Source organism: Cygnus olor, chromosome 15, assembly GCF_009769625.2.
Source record: "Cygnus olor isolate bCygOlo1 chromosome 15, bCygOlo1.pri.v2, whole genome shotgun sequence".
In the NCBI taxonomy this organism is placed as follows: domain Eukaryota; kingdom Metazoa; phylum Chordata; class Aves; order Anseriformes; family Anatidae; genus Cygnus; species Cygnus olor.
Genome location: NC_049183.1, coordinates 17749272 through 17764516, shown reverse-complemented (window position 1 = coordinate 17764516; position 15245 = coordinate 17749272). Strand labels below are relative to the sequence as shown.

Genomic DNA, 15245 nt, shown 5'->3' with positions numbered 1-15245 from the left:
AAGTAATAGTACAGCTGGGAAAGACCCAGTGGAAAGCCTTGGTTGAGCAATGTACTAAACCTTGCCAAATTTACTTTGTAGCAAGATCCTTTGGAAGAAGAATCTTATGACAGCAAGATCTGAGCCAATGCAGTAATAGGGACAATAACAGGAAGGCAAACATGCAGGGAGCTGCAGGCATTGGGAGCCTGGGACAAGATGGGAGACCAGGCTTACTCCTGAGGCAAGATTACTGGTGATAGTAATGTTTGGTTGCTGAGGAAGTATAGATGATGCATTTGGTAGTGGGTTTTGTGATGGCACTTGTAATGAATGGTAGTCATGGTGTTATGATTGGGATGATTCTTCAGGAGCTAGTCCTACTTTGGTATTGGTAACACACAGCTAGAATGACCTGTACTTTACCCTAAAATAAAAATAAAAATCAAGGATAACATGAGAGTGAAAGAATGCCCACATGTACCTTCATGTGAGTGCAGTATGCATCTGCATGATGTCTGTGGCAAAATGAACTCTGAAGAAGTTTCCTGTTCCTCCCTCTGTGTGTAGTGCACTGATACAGAACCTAAGTATTCTTCAGAGGTCAAGTATACCACTTCCCACCAAATGTAGTAGAAGCTGAGCTGATGACTGTGCATTTGGCACAGAGGGATGGAGACAGAATCCTGATGTGACAAGGCCAGTATGACTTGTGAATTACATCATATACATATATGTATGTATGCATAAATGAGACATTCAAAGAAGCTAACTGCTGGGATGGAGATAGACATGCAACAGCATGTTCTGGAAAGTTAAAAGCTCAATCAGCATTCCAAGGTATTATTTAATGTAGCAGAATGAAATCCTTTGGGTGCAGCAAATGAGACACATAAAGGGTAATGCCCTGTGAAATCACAAAGATCCACTTTCAACAGATGGAAAAAAAAACAAAACAAAACAAAAAAAAAACAAACAACTTTAATACAAAAGCGAAAACTGATAGCCTCTGTCTTTGATAATCCAAATGCGAGGTTACACTTTAACAGTGGCCATTACTGTCTATAAAGTATATTTCAGTTCTTAAATGCTCTTGCTGGATTGTCATTATATAGAATTTAAAGTGATGAATATATTCTTCTGTCTTCTTCACTCTAAGAAGTTAAACAAAGTCTGTGACAAATGGCTCCCAAGTTACACATGCTATTTCAGTCTGTACCTGTTCAGCTATTCTGAGAGTGGAACTGAAACCTTGCTTTAAAGCTGTTTTTAGGAATCCCTGTGGTGGGGGATGTTAGGAGCTGCATGAGTGGGCAGAGATCAACAGCTCATTGCCAGTGGCAGAACTGCAGATTGGCATGCTAGAGCCAGGAAGCTTTCCTGTGCCCTTAGAGAAAGGGCCATTATCATGAATATATGACAGAGCTCCTCATTGCACCACTTATGACCTTTCTGGTATGCACCTGAGCTGAGAGGAATGGAGGCACCTCTCCCAGCTGGCCTGTGCTGCTCAGTGTGGCTTCAGGCAGGATTTCATGGGAACAACTGGCTGAATATTCCCTGGATAGGCCAATGCTGGCATATGGGAAGGCTCCATGTATATTAGTCATTGCAACCTAATTAGGGAAAACCTGGAGACAGCATGGGCAGAGGGTGTGAGAGGGGAAAGAATCCAGTGTCTTGTTCTTTTAGGAAAGAATGTAGTCAGTAGCATGCGAGTAAATGTGATGCACTGAAGACTTAAGACTTCTGTGGAAAAAGGTATGTCTCATAAATCCCTTGGAGTTCTCTGAAGGAGACAGCAAATGCAGGACAGAAAAAAAATGGATTTTTATATTCTGCTTGGATTTCCCCAAAGAATTCAAGAAAGTTCCTAGTCAAAGTCTTCTAAATACAGCAAGCAGCTATGGGATAACAGAACATGTCTCCAGATGGACAAGGAACTCAAAAAGCGTAGGAGTAAATGGTCAGTTTTCATGGTGAAGGGAGGTCACCAGTGGGATCCTCTGGGGATCTGTGCGTCAGCTGTTTGACATACTTATACACGCTCTGGAGAAAAGGGGGAGCAATGACTGCATGTTTGCTGACAATACTCGGCTATTGAAGACAGTAAAAATATGAGCTGAATGCAGAGATCTGTGGAAACCCATCTGTATAGTGAGTGACTGATCTGATATAATTCAGTGTAGATAAATATAAAGTGATGAACAGAAGGAGAAACAACCCTAAAAAACTGTACATTACATGTACAGTAATGAGTACAGCAGTGATTGTTAAGTAATGGATAAGACTTAGGATTGTAATGAATACTTATATGGCAGTGATGGCCTAGTACTCAGCAGTAATCCAATAGTAAATAACAATATATAAATCAAATAGTAAATAACATGTCAGGTGGTCTTAGAGAAGGAGCAAAACAGGTAACATGATTATGTCCTTGCATAAATTCCTGGTGCTGCACACCTTGAACACTCCATGAAGTGCTGTTCCCCCTTTTCAGAAAGCAGAAAACAGAACTAGAAAATGTTAGACAAGAGTCACAAAGATGATCAAAGGTCTGTATCTTTTTTTTTGTTTGTTTTGTTTTTTTTGTTTGGGGGAAGCTTTGGCTTGGAAAAAAAGACAGTTAAATGAAATATGTGTCTATAAAATCATGTGGAATAGGAAGAAGGAGGAAGGAATGATTGTTCACTGCCTTTGTTTATGAAGGAGCTGGGGATGGGGGGAAAGACATGATAACACATATCAAATTCAAAGCAAAAATAAAAGGGGCTACTTATCCACATTGTGCATAGTGGAGCTGTGGAACTCCTTGCACGAGGATGTTGTAGGTGCTAAAAATTTACAGGAGTTCAAAAAGTGACAGCATACAATTGTGGAAGAAAAAGCCATTTGTGAACGTTAAATACCAAAGACCCACCCCTCTCTGTCTCAGGAAGATTGGGAGCTGCATGCACATTGCTGGAGGCTGGGGTTATATTGCTGTGGTCTTTTCTAATTCTTACATTCTTCTCTAAATGTTCTTCTTCTCTTGTCTGTTACCAAAACCAGGATATTGGGCTGATAGACTTTAGGTTTGAACTCATGTGGCCACTCTTATATGTCCATATTATTCTAAATTTGACACATTTTAGGTAAGAAATTGCATATGATAGAGTTGGATGTTTAGGTCCAATATTTTTTACTGTTGCTTTATCTCTAAAATTTACCTCTGAATCTTCAGAGATTACTGCAGCCTCAGGCTGTGTTGTGTTTTGTGCTTGCAGTGAAGGTTGTGTTGCCAGTCCTGAAAGCCAGATCTAAAGACAGGAGACAAGTGCTTTGCTGCGTAGTTTTCAGATTCCACTGGAGATCAGTAAGCAAGCCCCTGATCTGGTGATGTTTTGCTGACTGAGGTGGAGGAAGAAAGAGGAAGGAGAGGCTCAGTCAGCATTTGGGATCCGTTCTGAATTCTCTGTGAGAAAGTCACTGGGGCACTGGGAGTGTTTATGGAAACTTCTGTGCAGTGGATGCTGTTCTAAGCCTATGTGCTTTTTGTTGAGTATTCCTAATGCTTGTGCAAGGGGATAATACCCTGCTAGCACTGAGGAAACCAGATGTTCAGCAGGCTGTGTCCTTTCTAGATGGAAATTTTCAATGAGTTAATGGGACACGGAATCCAGTCTCCACCACTCCCATACCTTTGCACGCTTTGGTCTCTGAAGTACAAGAATCATGGGGGTAAGTTCAGGGCTTCCTCTCACTCCATGGCTGTGTTCCTGCCAGGGTGGAGCCAGCTTCCCAGCTTTTCCTTAGCAGGAATCTTCCCACTTACATGCCTCAGAAATAAATCCTGTGAATTTAATTAATCACAGTTTACATAGCAATAACCTTTGGAATACTTTTTACGGGCAAATAACAGATATCCCCTGCTGTGGAGGGATCTGCTGGTTCCAACATTCAATTATTGCATAATCTACTTCCCATAAATGATCACAGAGTGAGACCAAATGAAACCAAAAGCAGGGGGAATAATTAGCAGCTACTTTGTATCTGAGGCATGGACATGTCTTCTTAATTTTTGTTCAGAAGTCTGAGCAGTTAGAGTGCGTTATTTTGCTGCTGCAGAGGGAGTGTCTGTCTGGCAGTGTGGAGCCGTGTACGGGGACCTGAGCTCACTCTCGGTACTAGGAGGCTTACTCCCAGGGAGGTTCCACATGGATGAGGCTTCTCAGCCTCTGGTCCCTGACCGAGTCAGGCCCCCTTCCTTGCTGTGTCTGGCTGTAAGCTGTGCCATGAGGGGGCCTGGGAATGCCTGGCTGCAAGATTTTCTTCAGCCCCTCCTCTCCTACCAGGCAAGCTCAGAGCAGCTGTGAACAGTCACAAGTATATCACTTGCTTGTGAGAGAGCAAGGAGTGCCATTATCACCTAGTGCCTCTGACAGAAGAGAAAGTGAAAAGACTTGCTCAGGGCTGCACAGTATTTCTGCAACATGGCAGGGCTGGGCGTGCACAGGGATTCTTGTATCTGTTGCTGGGAGTTATCAGCCCTTTGCTCACGCTGAAGCAAGACAAGTCTTTTTACTGAAGTAAAGCCCGGCAACCAACTAGTCCTGGCCTACGGCTTTTGGAAAGGTGACATGCTAGCCCATTTAGCAGTCACATACTGCATCACGACGTGTATGGAGAACTGCTCCAAAAAGAGGTAATGTCTGGCTGAGAAGTGCTTGCACAAGAGCACAGTCCAGTCCCCTCACTGTGATTATTTGAAGCACTAGTGTATTCTTCCCAGTTTATGTTTCCTTTTCCTCCCTTGTCTTTTTTTTTTTTTTTTTTTTTAATAGTGTTGTATTCTATCTTGTAATTACTTCTTTAATCTGTAATGTTGCTGCCTGCCTGACTCCCGCAGCTCCTGGCTGCCTTCAGGACCAGCACTGTAAACAAGTCATGGTGTCTCTCAACAGCAAGGTTCCTGCTGAAATAACTCCCTATATAAATAAAAGGCAAATTAGATATTGTAAAAGAACTTTAAATAACATCTGAATTCCTAGGGAGCTACATCTTACATCTCTGTTAGGGACAAATGGGTTCAACATAAGTAATACTCCCCTGGAATGAAAAATAAAGAAATGTTGTTCACCAGTCTCTGTGGGCTGGAATGAGAATAGACTTTGGTGATAAATAAAAGCAAAATGCAAAGATGTCCCTGGGTGGCAGATGGAAGCAAAAGATTTAAATATCATTGGACTATAAGCACACTATCTCTGAAATGTGCCTTAGCTTGCCTCCAGATATCTGCTTTGGATATGATGGGTCTAGCTTTTTCTCTTGTGTAATGGGAAGAAGCTTAAAGCCCTTCACTGAGACAGCATTATTGGCAGTCCTTTGCAGCACATGCTAGACTATGATCTTCTCAGACAGAGTTGCACCTTTCAAACACAGACTTGTGCTGAGTTCTTAGCTCTTTAATGAAACATAATTAGTTGAAATTCTCTGAATTTCTTTCAGGTCTTCACTCATACTGATGTAATGCTAAAATATTCCCTTGTTTCCACTTCATGTGATCCATTCATGTTTGCATTTTGATTGTTATGTCTCTGTTGTGTGTTGTTTGATACTCATCCCTTCTCCACACCTACTTCAGGTGTTTATGACAGGACAAGCCCCAGACAAGCATGTTCATCTGCTCCTGGTGTTTCTTCCTCTCCTCTGCATGAGATGTCCGTCTTTCCAGTTCTGAGAAAACTTATTCCTATCACTGGGTGCACCAACTAGCTTGCTTTGGTGCTTCCTAAGGAATGAAGTCCTCTGTCAAAGTAGAACCTTCCAGTGTTTCAAGTCTGTGACTGTGATCAAACCATTGAGCTCACTATGATCTAAGTGTGATGGTGTATGCCATCAGGGAATGCCAGTATGTGCCATATTAAAAGTTAAGGGTTGGACTAGATGATCTTAGAGGTTTTTTCCAACCAGAATGATTCAATGATATACTCTGCATCACAGAATCATAGAATGGCTTGGGTTAGAAGGGACCTTAAAGGTCGTCTAAGTCCAACCCCTGTGCCGTAGACAGGGATGCCACCCACTACAGCAGGTTGGCCAAGGCCCCATCCAGCCTGGCCTTGAACACCTCCAGGGATGGGGCATCCACAACTTCTCTTCAAAACCTGTTCCAGTGCCTTACTACCCTTACAGTGAAGAATTTCCTCCTAATGTCTAATCTACATTTATCCTCCTTTAGTTTAAGACTACTCCCCCTTGTCCTGTCATTATCTACCCGAGTAAAGAGTCCTTCTCCATTCTTTTTATAAGACCCCTTGTCAGAGATGAAACAGGGAGTATTGCTTTTGCTGTTCTCCTTCCATCCATTATACACCACCCCAGTTACACACAAAGGCTATAGCTACTTCCACGGTTGCCCTTCATCTTCCTTTGCATCTCCTGGGTACATGTTCTTCCTGAAGAAAAGCTGATTCTTGCTTCTATGCGCCTGGGCCAAATATGAGAGTATTTGGTACCTTAGAAAAAGCTCTTCCTTTTGAGGGGCACTGTCTTTACCTTGTGCCACTTAGCCCAGTGACCTAAAAACCTCTGCAGGGCTCTGCAACACGAGTGGTTTTGCTCTGCTCACCACACGGCTTCCAGAGAACGGGTGCTCTGCCTCTGCCAAGTGTGCCTCTGGGACCCCCCTGCTGCACTTTGCACACTGGAGTGACATTGGGGAAGTGATTTCAGGAGCTTGTTGCTAAGGGTAGATGCTCTTAATCCTCTGTTTTGTTTCTCTTCACATAGAGATAACATTTTTCTTCTTTGCTAAAGTGAAGTTCTTGATGTGCCTGTTTATGAAAACCAAGCCCAAATTATTCTCTACCTAGCAGGCTGGTGCTGCACCCTGAAATGAATTAATAGCAGCTCCTGAAGAGGGCAGCATGGGTTAGCTCATGCTCCTTCCCATGGATTTATATTCCAGCCATGTCTAAGGCAGGGCTAGTAAAATCTAGAAGAGCATTGAAGGAATTGGTAGTAAAACTCTTGGTTCTGTGATAAGATGCCTGGACTGAGCAGACGGAGTTATCCCCCTTCCTGTTACTGTGGGAGAATATGTGTCTCACCAGCAGTTGTGCTACCTTGCCACAGGCTGTCTGACATGAAAATAAGTGGTGCCTGTGTGACCTGTCTACAGACTGGTCTTTCTCTGTTGTCCAGTGGAATGCACACACACAGAGGAGAACATTTAGGAAACCCCAAATATTCCCCCCAGTTTAAAAGACTGACCCCACATATCAGATGGATTTGATGATTCTAGAATTAATTATTGAGCACTGATGTTGTACTCCATTCTGTGGAACGTACACAAAATAACAAAATGAAAACACAAAGCCCCTAAACCAAGAAGCTTGTACAATGACAGCATATGAAGTGCTTTTCACTAAAAGGAAGACATTTTGAGATGCAAGGGAAAGGATCAGCTTATAGTTAACAAATCCTGGGACTTTGGTGCCTGACTGTCTACAAGTGATGAATGAACAGCTTTTTTTTTTTCTTTTTTTTCCTTTTTTTCCTTTTTTTTTTTTTTTTTTCTTTCCCCAAAGCAGAAGCCAGGATGGAAGTCTGGAAAATCCAGTGGAAGTATTTGTGACATCCACATTAATACCAGATGAACTAATCAGGATTAATGTTAGTGGGAGTAATACCAGTGGATATCACAATGATTAGGCTATTATTATAATGAGTTTTCTGGGGAGGGTGATGACAGCTGATTTATATACTATACACGTATTTCTTCAGTGTATCCAGATGATAAGCAGCTCTGGCCCTTTGCTGAAAGAATTGGGGACTTTTTGATATTCTTGAAGTTGCCCAGAACGTGACTCTTTGACTAGTGGGCTATCCAAAAAGATATGGGACAGGAAGAGAGAGACAGCTGAGTAAAGAAAAATTATGCTGTTTTTTCATTCCTTAACTGCTTGGAGAGAGCTGTAGTGAACCTAGCCCTGAGAAGTTTTCCAGCCTCACTGGGAAAAATGAGGAGAACTCTCTCTGGAGATGTGATGTGGGGAGACAAGAACCAAAGTTCTCACAGGCAGTCAGGTACTGAAGTGACTGTTGTTTTGTTGCCAAGCCCTATCTCTCTGCTATAAAGGCATCCACAGCTGTTTTCTGTTCTGGGATTCAGAAGAAAAACTTCCAGTGGTAAAAACAGTTTCCCACATGGTATATGTGTACAGAATTTGGCCACAGAAGGCCATCATCTGACTGTGCTAGGAGTCACTGTCGTGTGTGATAGAGATTGTACAGAAAAAATAAGGAACTTAGTAAGAAAAAATAGTTGAAATTCTCTGTGCGTGGCATTTCGTCCTTTGCTATTTTTTTTGTCTTTGCTAAGCACTGAGTGTAACTGTTGCTGCGTATGATGCCTGGTCACTTCCCCATAGGTTTTCCACCGTCTATGTAGGCTGACAAGAGATAAGGAGTTCTGGTGTTCTTATGCAAAGCCTATTCAGCCAATGTGTCATCAAATTGTTCATAAAAAATTTCTTCTTCTTTGGAACTGACATCAGAGAACAGGGAAACTACTCAGTAGCTTGTTGAGGATGCAAAAATGATGCAGCATTTGAAGTTCTTGTGGTAAATATTGAGGCTCTTTTATCGGTTTGTTGACAGAGTGACCAGACCAGCAACTGCTGAAATTCCTTTTTTCTCCTTTCTGCTCTCCAGTTGAGTCATATCTGGATCCTTTCCAGACTCCCATTATGTATCTTAGAAGCTATGTGGTGCCTGCATTCCATCTACAGGCTCGGTAGTTAACTAAACAAGTTTTTACCTTTGATGCCTACCTTGAGAAGGCTAACTCAGTATTACTGTTATTCTCAGTTCTATAACCACTTTTAAAAATGAAATCAAGTGTTTGGTAATAATAATAATGATTTTCAGTATGAGACAGAAAAAATGAAAATAAGTTCAGAACATTTCATTATGGATATTTCAGCTGCTTCTCTCTCAGACAGGACTGTTCATTTGTTCCAACTGCTATGTGCTTTGCATGCTAAGACCTGGGCAGCTAATAAATGAGAGAATGCTACAGAAGCTGAGCAAGCCTTGTTCGTTCTGATTCCTGTGGCAGGTTAAGGTTGAATAGTGAGTTAAAAAGCCAAGGCTGACATTACTGCCTAAAAATGAAGTGCCATGTATTTCAACTGTACTTGTTTGGGGGTACAATAAAATCCAAGGCGACGTCTTTCTGGTGATAAAGTCCTGTGTGTCTTTCTGTTTTCACATTGAGAAATGAGTTTGGAACAAGTTACCAGATAAAACACAACCCAAAAAATTCCTGTGCCATGGGAAAGAGCACTGTGCTCTGCAGCAGGTTAACGGGCTCTTTTTCTTTTTTTCTTTTTTTCCCTGTGGAAATATCATCATTCTTTTCCTGTCACCATAATCCTGAGTCCTTGGGTGACAATGCAGGTGTGCTAGAGCCAATGCTGCTTGCTCAGCCACATCTCCATCCAGGAACTGATGACAGATGCAGAAGAACTGAGCACAAGGGGATGGGACAGAAGTGCCCTTGTGCTGGCTGAGCTTCTTATTTCTGTGAATTCAGAGCAATCTAGATGAAGTGTTGGTTTGGAAATATTAGTTTGGAAATACACCTACATACACCTAGGGTTAATGTGTTATCAGTTTTATACCAGAGAGCTTTCTTACATACCATCTAGATACACAAACATATTTTTATGAGAAATGCCCCCCATCAGTACTTCTATTTTATTTTAAATAACTCAAATCATGAAGGGCAGCTGGTAATCTACATTAAAGCAACCCTCTAGTGTGCTACATTGCCCGTTGAATGGTTAAATACCCCAGAGGTTCTTGTGCAGCTTTGTTGAGGTGATTGTGTCATCTTCATGTGCATCTCTGAGAGTTTCTTGGCCAGGTCCAGAATGCAGGCCAGACTTGATGAACAATTGCCTGTGTTCTGAACTTACTCTGTTTGATTCTTGAATTCATCTATTCTTTAAACTTTGATTAGAGGGACATTTTTTAGAGGAACCCCAGCTTTCTCCCTCTGCCTCCAACACCAGAAAGACTCTCCAGAGTCTGTTTACTTTGACATAAAAAAATGGCAGCTTCTTCCTCCTCACTGGTCCCCAGTTCATCACAAGGTGCTGCTATTGAACATTTGGGCTTTTGTTGTTTCACAGATGTTCCCCGAAAAGCTGAAGAAGCAGTCATTGAGTAAGGACACTTTGCAGGAAAATAGAAGTTAACTTTTTGATGAAGTTCATGAGAAACCTTGACTTCACTGCAGCATAACAAAGCCACGTCACAGCATCTTCAATTTTACAAACACATTTGTTCCTCCAGTTCTAAACCCACCCCCAAAATTTATGCCCAAGTAGCAACTTCTCTGGGGACTTTCACTTTCTCCCCATGCTCATGTTCCTGTGCGTGTGTACAGGACAAGCAGTTCTGATTAAATGTCAATATCTGAAAGACATTGTCTTAGCTAGTCCAAGAGGGATGTTTGAATCACAGTGTTTTGCAGCCCTCATAAAAAAAACATCATGACAACTACCCAAGTAACAACCTGTCCAGCCCCAGCTTTCATGATAAGGCAGTGGAGAGTTTCAGGGAACTTCCAGGTGTTTTGCTTAGCCAGATCTGAACACCAAGGTTTGAGTGAACACCAGGCTCCGGAATACCAGTGACACACTGCACAGATAAAACTACTCAGAGTCCTAGATTCGGGAGTTAGCTGAAACATGCCTCAAGGCAGAGTTGAGGTCAAGCGTCAAGAGTAGATTGTCAGAATGCAGCATCTGGAGACCCCAGGGCTTAATTTCCTGGAGCGGTTCTCTGTGTTCAGAGACCAAAGCAGACATTACATCACCTTCCCTCCCTCTGAGCCCTTGCATTCATCATCACCATTGCCTCGCTGAAGGTTATAGGATGTCATCTTACACTGTTTCAGAGGTTTTCTCTTTACCAACAGGAAATCTCCAGCCTTGGGGTGAACAAGTTGCCCCCCTTTTTTATTAGTGGAGGACTTACAAAAACATGTTCATATTTTAAATATGGTCGAATGACATCAATAGTAATAATTACTGCATGCATCAAAGCTTTCGAGATTAGCCACAGATCATGCATCTAAATAGCAAATGGTTATAATAGCTCCATACGTGTAACATCAAAGTCTGAGGAAACATTGCTCTGTTATAAAAAATACATCAGAATGATCATCCCACTCCAAGAAAAGTGCAGAACTGTAGACGTGCATGGAACAAATGCAACACATTTTATACTCATTTGGGTGTTTCAAGTAGGGGAAAAATTGATTCCACAGCTCCAATTACCAAGCCACATCAAGTGAAGACTATTGAAATTATAAGATTTCACACAATATTAGGCTTAAGTTGACTCCTCCTTGTGAAAATGTATTTATAATTAGGACATAAAAAAGCACGAAGCAGTATTTGGGGTTTTAATTTTTTATATCTGCCCTGGCAGTGAGAAAAGTGGCTGAGATAGCATAAAATTCTTAAAACTGTGATGTTTCAATGTCCTTTTGCTGAATTGAAATGGCTTTCTTGTAGATTAAAGGAACCGTGCCATTGTTTTCTTTGTTAAGAGAAAAGTATTCCAAAGTGGGAAAAGCACAGACTTTCTTTACTGAGCCTGGGGATACCTGCTAGAATAAGAAAATGCAAAACAGTCCCCAGAAAAATAGAACCTCTGAACTCAGCAAGTGGAATTCCCAATTACAGACATGCTGCTGCATCTCCTCCCTCATCACAGCTGTTTAGCTTGATCACTCCCCCAACCCCAGTGAGACAGTATGAAGGATGCAGTGCTATGCATGCTCCGACAGCCAAATCAAAGACCCAGCCAAGTCTGTGCCTCAGCTGAGTCTGGAGAAAATCAGAGACCCTCATTAAAGTTTCAGAAAAACCTAACTGGTATGAGGACAGCATTCAAAAATGCTCAAAAATATTAAGGGGAAAACAAATATTGTTTTAACTCTGTTAATAATTGATGAGTTGCCAGCAGAGATCCTCATAGCATTAAGGGAATTGAAAATTAAAGGCACAAAGACACTACTTTAAGAAAACATCTTGATAAATAATTAATATGGTGTAGGCCTATTGGAATCTGAAGAGTGTAGATTTTAGTTTTTCTTGTCAAACCTGTGCTTTCTAATACCACAGTTTCTTCCCAAATGAGACCACGGTCATTTTCATTTTATATTGACAAAAGCTCTAGTTGTTTATGTTGCTCAGCTGAAATCATTTGCTGGTTTCTGTATCAGTTGCTTGCATTGAGCCCTTAGCATCCTAAGTAGCACAACTAAGCACCCAAAGATTATGGTTTTTTGAAATCAAGAGGGGGGGAAAAGATGAATAGTTATTTAGAAGACAGAAGTGAACATTCTCCAGTGTCTGTTTCGGGGAAACATCTGTTTGTCCAGGTCAGACTCGATTAGAAGAAGAAACCCTGTCAATGCCTGTTTAGCAATATGGGGTATAAGTAGACGAAAGAACTGTCTTGGGATGTGTAACAGCCAGGAACAGTGTCTGCTTTAGTTTTTGTCTCTAGAGAGATGCATTTGCAATGGTGAGGCCAGTTGTGGGGGCTACCCTGAATAATTCAGGGTCTGGCACTTCCCTTGTGCATTCTGTCTGATGGGGATCTTGAGGACAATAAATAGAGCAATGCAGCACTCCTCAAAATACAAGCCCATCAGAATGACTAAAGAAAGGCTGGATATAAAATGTGCTAAAGGAAACAAATATGGAATTTCTGCACTTCCCTCCAAAGCAGCTCTCTACCACCACAGTGATCAGAGTCTGTGAGCAGCAGAGTTCAGAGACACGTCTGAAGAGTTCAACTGATGCACATTTCCTGACATGGAGAGATACCGTAGTTTCAAAACAGAATACTGAGCACTGTGGTAACTAACACTGCTTCTGCTGCCTCTGAAAACCTGTGTTGCTGAAGGGCATATAAGCTCTTAAAGTCCCAATTTATTCCAGTCCACTCCTATCTTTTAGGTTGTTATAATCATGCAGCTAGTAAGTCAGGCATAATTGCTGGCAGGCATTCTAATTTAAGGAACTGCACAAGAGCATCCACAGAACTATATTTATCACTTCATTCCTTTAAATAAAGGAAAAGTGAAAGCTGTTTCTTCATTACAAATGTCTTGGAGTGCCTTACATGCAAAAGGTTTGTTGAGATTGATGGAATTCATAAACGCCCTTTATTTACTACAACAAAATTAATAATTAAACAGAAGAGAGAATATCCATGATTGCTGTTATAAAATATTTCTTGCCCTAGTTCCAAGCAAAAAGCCAATGTAAATTAGTGACTGAGAACATAAAAACTGAAACTGGAACTATAAAGAGGAGTTCATTTTTTTCCATTCTGGATAAAGTAAATACAATGGGCAGACATTGCTTCAACATACCGGTGAATGCAAAATTATTCATATTGCAGCTGAGTGTACTGTGTGTCTCATGCAGGTGCTCCTTTCACCATCTCCCAGTACACAGACCACATTCATGGCATCTGCCCCATGCTGAGCGGGAGTTCACCATTCCTGCTTGCCACTGTGACGTGTGTGCTTGCTGTGACTGCGGGCAGCAGTCAGGCCCTTGCTGAAAGTGGGACGTAGAGCAGGTGGACTGGCACCTGCTGGGAAGCTGGGACTGGGACAAGCCAATGAAAGGTTTGTAAAAAATTACCTCTTGCCCACAGTCCAAATAAATGAATTTCCTTGGAGAAGAATCCTTTGGTTTTAGTGCCAGTATTTCCTCTTGGCTGCATTGCCTGACCTCTCTCTCAGTGTTGCTGCTCCAGCCTGTTAGGGCTCAGTGGGGAAAATGGTCGCTGCAATGGTTGGAGCACAGCAGCAGGTGAGAGCCCTGTGCAACCACTGTGTGGTCATGACAAGGCACGAGGACTGTGCAGCTGGCTGCTACATGGGCAACCTGTGGAGCTTGTCCTGTCTGGGCACCATCAAGAGAGCTCCTGTTGGCTCTCCCTGCCCCACCTCCCAGCATGGTGGCTGCTGTGTCCCTCCCTATTCCTGCTTTGCTTTCCTGTTCTAGAGGCTGGTGGGGTGAACCTTCAAGCCTCCCAGACAACCGTCTTGTTATTTAAAGATGCTGCCTCTGGGAGCTTCATCCCCATCAGGCAAAGCTGAGAGACTGTCTGAGCTGATTTAACAAAGTAGGGAAACAAGCCAGTCTGAGTTATCTCGATCAGAAGCATATTCTAGGAGTGATTAGCTGCCTAAACTTACATTCTAATTATCTGTGCTGAGTGGCTTCTGTACATCATTGCCCATTTTTTCTGAGTGTTTTTATTTAAACCGATAATGAAAAATGAACAAAGCCTTAGTTCTGCTCTGATTTTGACACTTGTGCCAGAAAATATCTGAAGTTTAACATTTTTGTGTTCACAATAGTTAGATTAATATTTAATTTGCTGGCATCCAGCAAGCTGATTAGTTTTCCTCTGATATGGTTCAACTTTGTAATTACAGGAACTGGCTCCTCCTGGTTTGTGCCTGATGTCCCAACATGACTGTGATCACAGTTTTACTGGGCTGATGCAGTGTGAGGTTATCATCACCTGAAAAAAGAGGTACAGACTGGGGCCTGCTCCACATCTCCAGAGGAGAGAGGAGATCTGACTTTGGTTGCATTTAAACTGTGGGGAAAGAGGGTGGAAACAAGGTGCAGCCATGTCATGACTCCAGGAATGTGTGTTATTTGGTTGCTGCTGCAAGCCTTGCACTTGTTTGTCTTAGCCTGGGGAGGGACAAGCGCTCACTGAGACACAGAAGGCAGTGGTTCTCTGCTGAGGATCAGGAGAGGTGATCCTTTGCTGAAAGGTCTTCAGCACCACTATGGAGGCAATCTGAGAGAAAACTCAGTGTGGTGGTCAGCCAGCTCAGGGCCTCTCCTTGGCCATAACCATTGGCAGATGCTTATGAAAAGCATATAACAGACAGGGCATGGATTACATGATTATTTGCATGTGGTCCTCAGAGATTCTTCTCACAGTTCTTCTGGAGTAGTGGTTGTGTCCTACCATCACACTATGCCTATGCTCCAGGAGCGTCCCTGAAGCCTCTTAAAACCCATGAAGACATCTGGGCTCCACAGCATTCTGGGCAAAGTGCTACATTTGGTTCTGGGGTCATACTGCCCTTCCTCTTTCAGCCTGATACCTGACAATTGCCTTGTGATTCCTGTGTTGTGAACACAGGCTAGTGCACG

At 42.3% G+C, this 15245-nt stretch overlaps 1 long non-coding RNA gene across 2 annotated transcripts in view; it reads left to right on the top strand.

Annotated features, from left to right (window-relative positions):
* Positions 1 to 15245, top strand: part of LOC121078729 — a 92037-nt gene that overhangs the window by 6678 nt on the left and 70114 nt on the right. For both annotated transcript variants that reach the window (XR_005824707.1, XR_005824708.1), the window contains exons 2-3: positions 13482 to 13687; positions 14507 to 14607. This is a non-coding gene — a long non-coding RNA (uncharacterized LOC121078729). The remainder of the gene's footprint in view (positions 1 to 13481; positions 13688 to 14506; positions 14608 to 15245) is intronic.